The following is a 16,112-nucleotide window of genomic DNA, read 5'->3' as shown; positions in this document are numbered from 1 at the left end:
TTTAACTCCAGACAGCAGCATGAACTTGGCGTTTAACGCCAAGTTACGTCGTCTATCCTTGCGCAAAGTATGGACTATTATATATTGCTGGAAAGCCCTAGATGTCTACTTTCCAACGCCGTTGAGAGCGCGCCAATTGGACTCCTGTAGCTCTAGAAAATCCATTTCGAGTGCAGGGAGGTCAGGATCCAACAGCATCAGCAGTCCTTTTTCAGCCTAAGTCAGATTTTTGCTCAGCTCCCTCAATTTCAGCCAGAAAATACCTGAAATCACAGAAAAACACACAAACTCATAGTAAAGTCCAGAAATATGATTTTTGCCTAAAAACTAATAATATTCTACTAAAAATTAATTAAAACATACTAAAATCTACATGAAATTACCCCCAAAAAGCGTAAAAAATATCCGCTCATCACCTATCTTTTCAAAGCATATCTTATCCTTTCCAACCTACATTTTAAATTTAAACCTCTTCAACTTCAAATCTTTTTCAATATTTTTAATCATATCTTTTCTCTCGCAATTAGTACAAGAAGAAGAATCTGGTGATGAGGATCTTGGTTCTCTTTTAAACCAAACTGAGTGCTCTAAGGAACAAGAAAATAAAATTTCTAACAACAATGAGGTAGAAGAAATTTTGAGAATAATAAATGTATTCTCTTTCATGAAACATCGTGTTAATGTCCGAATTATCGTTAAAGATTTTGTTTTTGACACCATTGCACTCTTTGATTCAGGTGCAGATTCAAACTGTATTAGGGAAGGTCTGGTCCCCACAAAATATTTCGAAAAAACTACTGAACGCCTTAGCTCAATAGCGGATATTTTATACGCTTTTTGGCATTGTTTTTAGGTAGTTTTTAGTAAGTTCAAGCTACTTTTAGGGATGTTTTCATTAATTTTTATGTTAAATTCACATTTCTGAACTTTACTATGAGTTTGTGTGTTTTTCTGTGATTTCAGGTAATTTCTGGCTGAAATCGAGGGACCTGAGCAAAACTCTGATAAGGAGGCTGACAAAGGACTGCTGATGCTGTTGGAATCTGACCTCCCTGCACTCGAAATGGATTTTCTGGAGCTACAAAACTCCAAATGGCGCGCTCTTAAAAGAGTTGGAAAGTAGACATCCAGAGCTTTCCATCAATATATAATATTTCATAATTTATTTGGGGATTGACGATGTAAACTGGTGCTCAATGCCAGTTCCATGTTGCTGTCTGGAGTAAAACGCATGAAACACGTCACGACCCGGAGTTGAACGCCCAAAACAGGTTACAACTTGGCGTTCAACTCCAAGAGAAGCCTCAGCTCGTGGATAGATCAATCTCAGCCCAAACATACACCAAGTGGGCCCCGGAAGTGGATTTATGCATCAATTACTTACTCATGTAAACCCTAGTAGCTAGTCTAGTATAAATAGGATAGTTTACTATTGTATTAGGGATCTCTAGACGCCTAGTCCTTAGACCTTCATGGGGGCTGGCCTCTTGGCCATGCCTGAACCTTTCACTTATGTATTTTTAATGGTGGATTTTCTACACACCATAGATTAAGGGTGTGGAGCTCTACTGTACCTCAAGTTTTAATGCAATTACTATTGTTTCTATTCAATTATCTTTATTCCTATTCTAAGATATTCGTTGCACTTCAACTTGATGAATGTGATGATCCGTGACACTCATCATCATTCTCACCTATGAACGCACGTGATTGACAACCACTTCCGTTCTACCTTAGGCCGGGCGCAAATCTCTTAGATTCCCCAAACAGAATCTTCGTCGTATAAGCTAGATTTATGGCGGCATTCATGAGAATCCGGAAAGTCTAAACCTTGTCTGTGGTTTTTCGAGTAGGATTCTGGGATTGAATGACTGTGATGAGCTTCAAACTCCTGAAGGCTGGGCGTTAGTGACAGACGCAAAAGAATCAAGGGATTCTATTCCAACCTTATTGAGAACCGACAGATGATTAGCCGTGCTGTGACAGAGAATTTGGACATTTTTCACTAAGAGGATGAGATGTAGCCATTGACAACGGTGATGCCCTACATACAGCATGCCATGGAAAGGAGTAAGAAGGATTGAAGGAAGAAGTAGGGAAGTAGAAAAAGAAAGGGCACAGTATCTGCATACGCTTATCTGAAATTCCCACCATTAATTTACATAAGTATTTCTATCCTAAGTTATTTATCTTTATTTCCTGCTTATTATTTATTATTATTTGAAAATCCATAATCAATTATAACCCGCCTGACTGAGATTTACAAGATGACCATAGCTTCCTTCATACCAACAATCTCTGTAGGATCGACCCTTACTCACGTAAGGTTTATTACTTGGACGACCCAGTACACTTGCTGGTTAGTTGAACGAAGTTGGGACCACACATAGTAAAGAGCTATTATCTCGAATTAAATTTCATACAAGTACAAAGAGTACAAATCAAAATTTCGTCCACCAAGTTTTTGGCGTCGTTGCCGGGGATTGTTCGAGTTTGGACAACTAACAGTTCATCTTGTTGCTTAGATTAGGTAATTTTCTATTTATTTTCTTTTCAAAAAAAAATTTTCAAAAAAATCTTTCAAAAATTTTTTCTTATTTTCGTTTTTCTAAAGAATATTTTCGAAAAAAAATAAAAGAAAATACAAAAAAATTTAGAAAATCATAAAAACCAAAAATATTTTATGTTTCTTGTTTGAGTCTTGAGTCAATTTTTAAGTTTGGTGTCAATTGCATGCTTTAAAAATTTTTCTTGCATTTTTTTTCTAAAATTTCATGCATTCATAGTGTTCTTCATGATCTTCAAGTTGTTCTTGGTAAGTCTTCTTGTTTGATCTTGATGTCTTCTTGTTTTGTGTTGTTTGTTGTTTTTCATATGTATTTTTTGTTTGTTAGAGTCCATGCATTAAAGATTTCTAAGTTTGGTGTCTTGCATGTTTTCTTTGCATCAAAAATTTTTCAAAAATATGTTCTTGATGTACATCATGATCTTCAAAGTGTTCTTGGTGTTCATCTTGACATTCATAGTGTTCTTGCATGCATCATGTGTTTGATCCAAAATTTTCATGTTTTGGGTCATTTTTATGTTTTTTCTCTCTCATCATTAAAAATTCAAAAAAATAAAAAAAATATCTTTTCCTTATTTCTCTCCAAATTTTCGAAATTTTGGGTTGACTTGGTCAAAAATTTTTAAAATTAGTTGTTTCTTACAAGTCAAGTCAAATTTTCAATTTTCAAAATCTTATTTTTTTAAAATCTTTTTCAAAAATCATATCTTTTTCATTTTTTATTAGTTTCGAAAAATTCAAAAATATTTTTCAAAATATTTTCAAAATCTTTTTCTTATCTTTATATCATGTTTTCGAAATTACACTAACAATTAATTTGATTGATTCAAAAATTTGAAGTTTGTTACTTTCTTGTTGAAGCTGATCTAGAACCTGAAAGGACTCTGAAGAGGAAACTAAGAGAAGCTAAATTACAACAATCCAGAGGCAACCTTTCTGAAATTTTTGAACAAGAGAAGGAGATGGCAGCCGAACCCAACAACAATAATGCACGGAGAATGCTTGGTGATTTCACAAAACCAACGTCCAAATTTGATGGAAGAAGCATCTCCATTCCTGCCATTCGAGCAAACAATTCTGAGCTTAAGCCTCAACTAGTTACTTTAATGCAACAGAACTGCAAGTTTTATGGACTTCCATCTGAAGATCCTTACCAGTTTTTAACTGAGTTCTTGCAGAATTGTGAGACTGTTAAGACGAATAGAGTAGATCCTGAAGTCTACAGGCTCATGCTTTTCCCTTTTGCTGTAAAAGACAGAGCTAGAACATGGCTGGACTCACAACCTAAAGATAGCCTGGACTCCTGGGATAAGCTGGTCACGGCCTTCTTGGACAAATTCTTTCCTCAACAAAAGCTGAGCAAGCTTAGAGTGGATGTTCAGACCTTCAAGCAAAGAGATGGTGAATCCCTCTATGAAGCTTGGGAAAGATACAAGCAGATGACCAAAAAGTGTCCTTCTGACATGTTTTCAGAATAGACCATATTAGATATATTCTATTATGGTCTATCTGAGTTTTCCAAGATGTCATTGGACCATTCTGCAGGTGGATCTATTCATCTAAAGAAAACGCCTGAAGAGGCTCAAGAACTTATTGACATGGTTGCAAATAACCAATTCATGTACACTTATAAGAGGAATTCCGTGAATAGTAGGACGCCTCAGAGGAAGGGAGTTCTTGAAATTGATACTCTGAATGCCATATTGGCTCAGAACAAAGTGTTGACAAGGCAAATTAACATGATATCTCAAAGTCTGAATGGATGGCAAAATGCATCCAACAGTACTAAAGAGGCAGCTTCTGAAGAAGCTTATGATCCTGAGAACCCTGCAATGGCAGAGGTTAATTACATGGGTGAACCTTATGGAAACACCTATAACTCATCATGGAGAAATCATCCAAATTTCTCATGGAAGGATCAACAAAAGCCTCAACAAGGCTTTAACAATGGTGGAAGAAATAGGCTGAGTAATAACAAGCCTTTTCCATCATCTTCTCAGCAACAGACAAAAAATTTTGAACAGAGCCCCTCTAATTTAGCAAACTTAGTCTCTGATCTGTCAAAAGCCACTTTAAGTTTCATGAGTGAAACAAGGTCCTCCATTAGAAATTTGGAGGCACAAGTGGGCCAGCTGAGTAAGAAAATCATTGAAACTCCTCCCAGTATTCTCCCAAGCAATACAGAAGAGAATCCAAAAGGAGATTGCAAGGCCATTGAAGTAATCAATATGGCCGAATGCACAAGGGAGGAGAAGGACGAAAATCCTAGTGAGAAAGACCTCCTGGGACGTCTCTCAAACAAGAAGGAGTTCCCTATTGAGGACCTAAAGGAATCTGAGGCTCATATAGAGACCATAGAGATTCCACTAAATCTCTTTCTGCCATTCATGAGCTCTGAAAACTATTCCTCCTCAGAAGAGGATGAAGATGTAACTGGAGAGCAAGTTGCTCAATATCTAGGAGCTATCATGAAGCTGAATGCCAAGTTGTTTGGTAATGAGACTTGGGAAGATGAATCCCCTTTGTTCATTAGTGAACTAGATACATGGATTCAGAAAACTCTACCTCAAAAGAGACAAGATCCTAGTAAATTCTTAATACCCTGTACCATAGGCACCATGACCTTTAACAAGGCTCTGTGTGACCTGGGGTCAGGCATAAATCTTATGCCACTCTCTATAATGGAGAAACTGGGATCATTGAGGTACGACCTGCCTTATTCTCACTTCAATTGGCAAATAAGTCAATAAGACAACCTTATGGATTAGTAGAGGATGTGTTAGTAAAGGTTGAAAGCCTTTACATCCCTGCTGATTTCATAGTCTTAGACACTAGGAAGGAAGAAGATGAATGCATCATCCTTGGAAGACCTTTCCTAGCCACAGCAGAAGCTATGATTGATGTTAACAGAGGAGAATTAGTCCTTCAATTGAATGGGGACTACCTTGTGTTTAAAGCTCAAGGACCTTCCTCTGCAACCATGGAGAGGAAGCATGAAAAGCTTCTCTCAGTACAGAGTCAAAAAGAGCCCCCACAGTCAAACTCTAAGTTTGGTGTTGGGAGGCCACAACCAAACTCTAAGTTTGGTGTTGAGAAGCCCCCTCATTCAAACTCTAATTTTGGTGTTGGGAGGCCCTCATCATGCTCTGAATATCTATGAGGCTCCATGAGAGCCCACTGTCAAGCTAATGACACTAAAGAAGTGCTTGTTGGGAGGCAATCTAATTTTTATATATCTAATTTTAATTTTATTTTATTGTTATTTTGTGTTTTATTAGGTTCATGATCATGTGGAGTCACGAAAAAATTATTAAAATTAAAAACAGAATCAAAAACAGCAGAAGAAAAATCACACCCTGGAGGAAGGACTTAAGGTGCATCTGGCTGGCGTTCAACGCCAGAACAGAGCATGTTTCTGGCGCTAAACGCCAGAAACAAGCAACATCCTGGCGTTTGAACGCCAGGAATGTGCCTTGAGGAAAGCTGGCGCTGAACGCCAGTAACAAGCATGGAACTGGCATTCAAACGGCAGAAACATGCTGCACATGGGCATTGAACGCCCAGAGTGTGCATCACTTCGGCGTTTAAACGCCAGAATGGTGTGCAAAGGCATTTTACATGCCTAATTGGTGTAGGGATGTAAATCCTTGACACCTCAGGATCTGTGGATCCCACAGGATCCCCATCTAACATATTCTCCCCTCTTCTCAACATTCATCCTCTCTTTCCAATAAACACACTTCCCCAAAAACCCTTCACCAATCACCTCAACCTCTCTTCCCAATTACCCCCTTTACCACTCACATCCATCCACTCTTCCCCATAAACCCCACCTACCTTCAAAATTCAAAAATCTTTCCCACCCAAACCCACCTTAAATGACCGAAACTCCACCCACTCACCTCCCTATATATACCCTTCCATTATACTTCATTTTCACACAACACATACCCCCTCTTCTACACCTTGGCCGAAACACATTCCCTCACAATCCTCTATATTTTCTTCTTCTTCCTCTTCTTTTCTTTCTTCTCTTGCTCGAGGGCGAGCAATATTTTAAGTTTGGTGTGGTCAAAGCATAATATTTTTGTTTTTCCATTACTATCAATGGCACCTAAGGCCGGAGAATCCTCTAGAAAAGGAAAAGGGAAGACAAAAGCTTCCACCTCCGAGTCATAGGAGATGGAAAGATTCATCTCTAAAAGCCATCAAGACCACTTCTATGATGTTGTGGCAAAGAAGAAGGTGATCCCTGAGGTCCCTTTCAAGTTCAAGAAAAATGAGTATCCGGAGATCCGACATGGGATCCGAAAAAGAGGTTGGGAAGTCCTAACCAATCCCATGCAACAAGTCAGAATCTTAATGGTTCAAGAGTTCTATGCCAATGCATGGATCACTAGGAACCATGATCAAAGTGTGAATCCGAGTCCAAAGAATTATCTCACAAGGGTTCGGGGGAAATACTTAGATTTTAGTCCTGAAAATGTGAGGTTGGCATTCCACTTGCCCATGATGCAAGGAGATGAACGCCCCTACACTAGAAGGGTCAACTTTAATCAAAGGTTCGACCAAGTCCTTACGGACATATGTATGGAAGGAGCTCAATGGAAAAGAGACTCCAAAGGCAAGCCGGTTCAACTAAGAAGACTGGACCTCAAGCCTGTGGCTAGAGGGTGGTTAGAGTTCATTCAACGCTCTATCATTCCCACTAGCAACCGATCTGAAGTTACTGTGGATCGGGCCATCATGATTCATAGAAGCATGATTGGAGAGGAAGTAGAAGTTCATGAAGTCATCTCCCATGAAATCTACAAAATAGCCGATAAGCCCTCCAATACGGCAAGGCTAGCTTTTCCTCACCTTATTTGCCATCTATGTTACTCAGCTGGAGTTATCATAGAAGGAGACATCCTCATTGAAGAGGATAAGCCCATCACCAAGAAGAGGATGGAGCAAGCAAGAGAGACCCTCCACGGATCTCAAGAGATGCATGAGGAAGCTCATCATCAAGAAATCCCTGAGATGCCTCAAAGGATGCACTTTCCTCCCAACAACTATTGGGAACAACTCAACATTTCCCTAGAAGATTTGAGCTACAATGTGGAACAACTAAGGGTGGAACATCATGAGCACTCCATCATTCTCCATGAAAAAAGAGAAGATCAAAGAGCAATGAGGGAGGAGCAACAAAGGCAAGGAAGGGACATAGAAGAGCTTAAGGACATTGTTGGTCCTTCAAGAAGAAGATGCCACTAAGGTGGATTCATTCCTTGTTCTTATTTCTTTCTACTTTTCGGTTTTTATGTTATGTTCATTTATGTTTTGTGTCTCTACTTCATGATCATTAGTAGTAGTAACTATGTCTTAAAGCTATGAATAACTCCATGAATCCTTCACCTCTCTTAAATGAAAAATGTTTTAATTCAAAAGAACAAGAAGTACATGAATTTCGAATTTATCCTTGAATTTAATCTAATTATATTGATGTGGTGACAATACTTTTTTGTTTTCTGAATGAATGCTTGAACAGTGCATATTTTTGATCTTGTTGTTTATGAATGTTAAAATTGTTGGCTCTTGAAAGAATGATGAACAAAGAGAAATGTTATTGATGATATGAAAAATCATAAAATTGATTCTTGAAGCAAGAAAAAGCAATGAAAAATCAAAAGCTTGCAAAAAAAAAGCAAGCAAAAAAAGCCAATAGCCCTTAAAACCAAAAGGCAAGGGTAAAAAGGATCCAAGACTTTGAGCATCAATGGATAGGAGGGCCCAAGGAAATTAAATCCAGGCCTAAGCGGCTAAATCAAGCTGTCCCTAACCATGTGCTTGTGTCATGAAGGTCCAAGTGAAAAGCTTGAGACTGAGTGGTTAAAGTCGTGATCCAAAGCAAAAAGAGTGTGCTTAAGAGCTCTAGACACCTCTAACTGGGGACTCTAGCAAAGCTGAGTCACAATCTGAAAAGGTTCACCCAGTCATGTGTCTGTGGCATTTATGTATCCGGTGGTAATACTGGAAAACAAAGTGCTTCGGGCCACGGCCAAGACTCATAAGTAGCTGTGTTCAAGAATCAACATACTTAACTAGGAAAGTCAATAACACTATCTGAAATTCTAATTTCCTAGAGAAGCCAATCATTCTAAACTTCAAAGGAAAAAGTGAGATGCCAAAACTATTCAGAAGCAAAAAGCTACAAGTCCCGCTCATCTAATTATAATTAATATTCATTGATATTCTAGAATTTATAGTATATTCTCTTCTTTTTATCCTATTTGATTTTCAGTTGCTTGGGGACAAGCAACAATTTATAGTATATTTTGGCATTATTTTTAGGTAGTTTTTAGTAGGTTCAAGCTACTTTTAGGGATGTTTTCATTAGTTTTTATGTTAAATTCACATTTCTGGACTTTACTATGAGTTTGTGTGTTTTTCTATGATTTTAGGTAATTTCTGGCTGAAATTGAGGGACCTGAGCAAAACTCTGATAAGGAGGCTGACAAAGGACTGCTGATGCTGTTGGAATCTGAACTCCCTGCACTCGAAATGGATTTTCTGGAGCTACAGAACACCTAATGGCGCTCTCTCAACAGTGTTGGAAAGTAGACATCCAGAGCTTTCCAGAAATATATAATAGTTTATACTTTATTCGGGAATTGACGACGTAAACTGGCGCTCAACGCCAGTTCCATGTTGCTGTCTAGAGTAAAACGCCCAAAACACGTTACAACTTGGCGTTCAACTCCAAGAGAAGCCTCAGCTCGTGGATAGATCAAGATCAGCCCAAACATACACCAAGTGGGCCCCGGAAGTGGATTTATGCAACAATTACTTACTCATGTAAACCCTAGTAGCTAGTCTAGTATAAATAGGATAGTTTAATATTGTATTAGTGATCTCTGGACGCCTAGTCCTTAGACCTTCATGGGGGATGGCCACTCGGTGATGCCTGAATCTTTCACTTATGTATTTTCAACGGCGGAGTTTCTACATACCATAGATTAAGGGTGTGGAGCTCTGCTGTACCTCAAGTTTTAATGCAATTACTACTGTTTCTATTCAATTCTCTTTATTCCTATTCTAAGATATTCGTTGCACTTCAACATGATGAATGTGATGATCCGTGACACTCATCATCATTCTCACCTATGAACGCACATGATTGACAACCACTTCCGTTCTACCTTAGGCCGTGCGCATATCTCTTAGATTCCCCAAACAGAATCTTCGTGGTATAAGCTAGATTGATGGTGGCATTCATGAGAATCCGAAAAGTCTAAACCTTGTCTGTAGTATTCCGAGTAGGATTCTGGAATCGAATGACTGTGACGAGCTTCAAACTCCTGAAGGTTGGGCGTTAGTGACAGACGCAAAAGAATCAAGTGATTATATTCCAACCTGATTGAGAACCGACAAATGATTAGCCGTGCTGTGACAGAGCATTTGGACCTTTTTCACTGAGAGGATGGGATGTAGCCATTGACAACGGTGATGCCCTACATACAACTTGCCATAGAAAGGAGTAAGAAGGATTGAAGGAAGAAGTAGGAAAGTAGAAAAAGAAAGGGCACAGTATCTCCATACGCTTATCTGAAATTTCCACCATTAATTTACATAAGTATTTCTATCCTATGTTATTTATCTTTATTTCCTGATTATTATTTATTATTATTCAAAAATCCATAATCAATTATAACCCGCCTGACTGAGATTTACAAGATGACCATAGCTTGCTTCGTACCAACAATCTCTGTAGGATCGACCCTTACTCACGTAAGGTTTATTACTTGGATGACCCAGTACACTTGCTGGTTAGTTGAACGGAGTTGTGACCACACATAGTAAAGAGCTATTATCTCGAATTAAATTTCATACAAGTACAAAGAGTACGAATCACAATTTCGTCTACCACCTTTTCACATCACACCTTCCCATTTCAAATATTTTCAAAACTAACCACATCTTTTTCAAATCTTATCTTTTCATATCATATCTTTCCACTCATATCTTGTTTATCTTTTTTATCTTTGTTCTTTTCTTTTTCCATTAATTTCAAAATTTTATTATCTTATATCATCTCTTTCTAAATTAAATTTTGAAACCCCCACTCTCCCATTCCTATTAATACACGTTCACCATCTCTCCCTCTCATGCCCCACACTCCTCTATCCTACACCCTCTCTGATTCTTCTCCCCCTATGTTCTTCTCTCTTTTCTCTTAAGTTTTGTGTTGCGCACGCCTTACTCTTTCACTTTCTTACACTCCATGGCACCAAAGGGTGGAGGATCTATCTCAAGAAACAAGAAAGAAAAGGACCCCTCAACTGTCACCTATAAGCCTTATAGGTTTTATTCCAAGCTTCATGAAGAATACTAATATGATGTAGTAAGCACGAAGACAGTAATTTTGGAAGTCAAGTTCAAATTGAAGGATGAGAAATATCTAGAGATTTAAGAGCAGATTCGAATGAGGAGTTAGAAAATTCTGGCCAACCCTGCAACTAAGGTTGGAATTTTAAAAGTCTGAGAGTTTTATGCAAATCTATAGAGGACGAACAAACAATGGAAAGAGGGACCGGAATTTAACCTATGGCGCACCATGGTCCAAGGAAAGACCTTGCATTTTGGTCTGGATAAAGTGAGGGAAATTTTCAAGTTGCCCCCACTAAAGGATGACCCTAACTCCTTCAACCGGAGAGTGCACACTGATCCAAGGCTAGACCAAGTCCTACAGGACATATGTCTTCCTAGAACACAATGGAAAACTGACAAAAAGGGTTAGCCAAACCAACTAAGGAGGATGGATCTCAAGCCAGTTGCTAGGGGATGGCTGGATTTTATTGGGCGCTCTATCCTTCCCACTAGCAACCGCTCTGAGGTCACAGTGAGGTGGGTTGTGATGATCCACTGCATCATGCTTGGTAATAAGGTAGAAGTTCATCAAATAATCCCTTGTGAGATGTACAAAATTGCAGCCAAGACCTCAACTTAATCCAAGCTGGCATTTCCACACCTCATCTCTCGCTTGTGTGACGAGGCAAGAATAATGATTGATAGAGGCACATTCATTGCAGCAGATTACCCAATCACCAAGGAGAGCATGGAACACACCTGGGAACAGAGCAAGCCAAAACTCAGATACCAGTTTCCCCATACAAGAGGAAGATGCCTGAGCAGCTTAAAGAACAGAGCATCCCTCCAATTCAATATTGGACTCAACTGGCAACATCCACTGAACAGTTGAGATCCACAGTGGACCAACTTAAAGAGGAGCAAAAAGACCAGTCCTGGATGCTTCACAAGTTGACCGAAATGCAGGAGAGCCAGGGTCAAGAATTAAAGGAGTTGAAGAGCTAGAGACTCTTAGAAGAGGAAGACGTTCACCATGAGTGAGGTGGTTAAGTTCCATCTCCCCTATTTTATTCCTATTTCTAGTACTTTACTTTCTGTTTTTCAATTCTAGGCTACATGATCACCATTAGGATTTCCCACTTTCTAGTTTATTAGTTAATTTCAATTCATGTTGATTAAATTATGAGATGTTTCGCATATCCCCCATTGAACTTAAATAAAATTTTAATTAAGAAGCATTAAAATATATAAGGTCTTGAGTTATTGACAGCCGTTCTACTTATGCCAAAGTAGTGGCCTTATCTTTATTTTCTGAATGCATAAATTAACTGTGCATAATTGACATTAAAGTTGAGAATGTTGGCTCTTGAAGAACAGTGAATTTAGAGAAATATGATTGATTCTCTGAAAAATCTAAAAGATTGATTCTTAAAACAAAAGAGACAGCAAAAAGAAAAAAAAGAAAAACAAAAGAACAAGGGTCCTGCTTTGAGTATCAATGGATAGGAGGGTCAAAATTGGTCTAAAAAGCTCAAATCAGTTGTTATCCCTAACTATATACTTGTGGTGTGAAGGTGTAAAAAAAATCTTGAGACTGAGCATCTAAAGTCTTCATCCAATGCTACAAAGAGTACGCTTAAGAACTCTGAGCACCACTATCTAGAAATTTAAACAAAGCTGAATTCGAATCCAAAGGGTTTCCCCAATTAAGTGCTTGTGGCGTTTATGTATCCGGTGGTAATACTTGAAAACAAAACGCTTAGAGTCAAGGCTAGGCTAAAAGGTGCAAAGCACCAAAAAGAAGTTGTGTTCAAGAATCAAGAAAAACTAAAAGAAGAGAATCAATAATATCATCTGGATCCTAGTTCCAAAGGATACCAATGTTCTGAGCTTCAAAGAAAAGTAAGATGCCAAAGCTATTCAGAAGAAAGGAGCTAATAGCCCCATTTAGTAATTGGACCTTAGCTTCATTGACAATTCTAGAACCTTATGTATTTTTTGCTTCTTTAGTCCTTACTTGTTTTTGGTTGCTTGAGAACAAGCAAGAATTTAAGTTTGGTGTTGTGATAAGTGGATATCTTATACACTTTTTCATTGCATTTTCTTAGCATTTTATTTCTATTTTATTTATATTTTATTAAGTTTTAGTATGTTGTAGTACAAAAATTCTTATTTGGATGCTACTGATGTCAGGGCATTTTGGCTAGTTTCACTGACCTTTTCTTTACTGTTTTTAGGTAGTTTCATTGCATTTTCTTAGGAAATAAGCTAGTTTTGGGTAGAAAATCATTTACATCCCGATTCAAGCATGCATTGTGCATTTTACATGATTTCATGAGGATTTTGCATGATTTTAATGACAAAATTGATATTGCATCCCCCATGACCTGGATTAGAACTTTGATGCACTTTATTGCTTGATTTCAGAACAAAGGAAGCAAAGAATGGGAGTAACTTGCAAGGCTAAGGAGAAAAGTGATTGCCAATAACACTGTCAAAAGCCATCAATGCCACGTTAAGGAGTCACGTTAACTAAGTTAACGTGAACTCTAACGTGGAGAAGAGAAGTTGAGCCAACGTTAGTGACACTTAACATTGTCACTAACGTTGGCAATTGCTCACAAATGGCCACGTTAGGAGCCATGTTAACCTAGTTAACGTGGCCTCTAACGTTAAAGGGGGAAGAGAAGCCAACATTAGTGACACTCAACATTGTCACTAACGTTGGCCTAAGGTGCAAAATGCCACGTTAACTCCCACGTTAACTTGGTTAACGTGGGAGTTAACGTAAGAGATGAAGAGTTGTCGACAATGTTAGTGACACTCAACATTGTCACTAACGTTGAAGCAACCACACAACCCCCAAGAGCCACGTTAACTTCACCGTTAACTTGGTTAACGTGGAAACTAACGATGAGGAATGAAGGATGGGCCAACATTAGTGATACTCAACATTGTCACTAACGTTGGGATGGCTAAGAGTGGCCACGTTAGAAGCCACATTAACCTAGTTAACGTGGACTCTAACGTGTGACCTATGGGCACATTGGAACGTTAGTGACAATGTTGAGTGTCACTAACGTTCTCGAAGGTTGGCAAAAGCCACGTTAGAAGCCCGTTAACCTAGTTAACGTGGGCTTTAACGTGAAGCAAGAAGGGGCACACTGGAACGTTAGTGACAATGTTGAGTGTCACTAACATTCTCGAAGGTTGGCAAAAGCCATGTTAGAAGCCACGTTAACCTAGTTAACGTGAACTTTAACGTGAGGCTAAGGGGTGCATTGGAACGTTAGTGACAATGTTAAGTGTCACTAATGTTCTCAAACTTATACTTTCACTAAATGTTAAACACCCCTAACGTCTTGAGCTAAAGTCTCTACCCACTTCACACTTTCTCTCTGCAAGTAAAGCCAAGCCCAAATGAAGAAAGGAACTGCTTCAAACTCAAGATCCAAAGGCCCAAGACTTGAAGAGCCAATTAGAAGCTGAGAGGAGTAGTATATATAGGAGTAGCTTTGAATTGAGAAAGGATGGACGGAGAGCTAGGAAATAGAACTACTCTTTGTATTTTACTTTCTCTGCACTTCTAGCTTTATCATGTATTCTCCATCTTTGATTTTGATTTCTAGAGCTATGATCAACTAAACCCATTTCATTGGGTTAGGGAGCTCTGTTGTAATTTAATAGATCAATACTAGTTTTCATTATTATTCTTCTATCTTTCCCCTTGATTTTACTTGAAAGCTTTCAATCTTCATCCAATTGGATAGTTATATTGGAAAAGAAGCTATTCAAACTTGGATCTCTTCGGATCCTTGAAAGAGGAATGAAGAGATCAGCTAGAAATGCTTTCTCATGCTGGACCAAATTAGGTGTGGATGGGTATGTGGCTATAACCCTCTCAACACTTGATTTGGGAAATACATGTGGTATAATCAGTGACCATACTTCATCTCTTCTCATGAGCAATTGACCAAGGAATTGGCTATTGATCAAGATTTGAGAGATTGAACCACAAGAAATTGTTGTTCAATCACTTAAGATTGCCAAGGAGATCAATGAGTGCATTGATTGAGGAAGAGCTGAGAATGAAATTGATCCAGAGAATGCAACATCTCCTGAGCCCAATGAACTCCCCATTTCTGATCTTACCCATTCTCTTTAATTTCTGCAATTTACTTTTATGAGTAATTCCCCATTCCCAATTACAATTATGCAATTTACTTTCAGTCATTTACTTTCCTGCCGTTTTATTTTCTGCAAGTATCAACTCTATTCATGGATTTGCTCAACTAGAACATTCCTCTAATTAACGTTGCTTGATCAATCAATCCCTGTGGGATTCGACCTCACTCTATTGTGAGTTTTTACTTGACGACAAATTTGGTACACTTGCCGAAGGGAGATTTGTTGAGAGACAATTTCCACCTGCATCAAGTTTATGGCGCCGTTGCCGGGGATTGATTGTGCATCGACAATGATTACATTAGAGGATCACTAGATTGAGCATTTTTGTTTTTTTTATTTAATTTTCTGTTTGAGTTATTTGCTTTCTGTCTTAGTTAATTTCATCCCTCCCCTGTTTCTTAGTTTTTCTTTGTTATTTATAATTCAGTTCACTAACCCCACTAACTGTTTGATATAATGCATCACTGACACTAACAGCAATACTAACGAAATACTCTCTGCATTTCTTTTCTTTGCTTGTACTCTGTTGGTTGTATGACAGAGAGAAGAGGCGAGGCTTCAACTTCCTTTGATTCTGAACCTGAGAGAACCTTCTTGAGATTAAGAAGGGAGGCAAAAGAAAAATGTGTGGTTGGTGCTGAAGAAGAGGAAGATCAATTTGAAGAATACTTTGAAACAACCATGGAAGACCATCGTGAGGAAGAGGTTCACAACCATGGTGGAGGAGGTAGAACAAATCCTGGTGGGGAGGATAGAAGAGTCTTGGGCTCTTATATCAACCCAAATCCAGGGAACTGCGGAAGTAGCATCCAAAAGCCAACCATCCATGCCAACAATTTCGAGCTAAAACCTCAGCTCATCACTCTTGTGCAGAATAATTGCTCATTTGGAGGAGGTGCTCAAGAAGATCCGAATCAACACTTGACCATCTTCTTGAGGATTTGTGACACGGTGAAGTCCAATGGAGTCCACCAGGATGTCTATAGGCTGCTCTTGTTCCCTTTCTCAC

Source organism: Arachis hypogaea, chromosome 6 (genome assembly GCF_003086295.3).
Source record: "Arachis hypogaea cultivar Tifrunner chromosome 6, arahy.Tifrunner.gnm2.J5K5, whole genome shotgun sequence".
NCBI classification, from domain to species: Eukaryota; Viridiplantae; Streptophyta; class Magnoliopsida; order Fabales; family Fabaceae; genus Arachis; species Arachis hypogaea.
The sequence above is the reverse complement of the archived record's forward strand: the minus strand, read 5'-3'. Positions refer to the sequence as shown.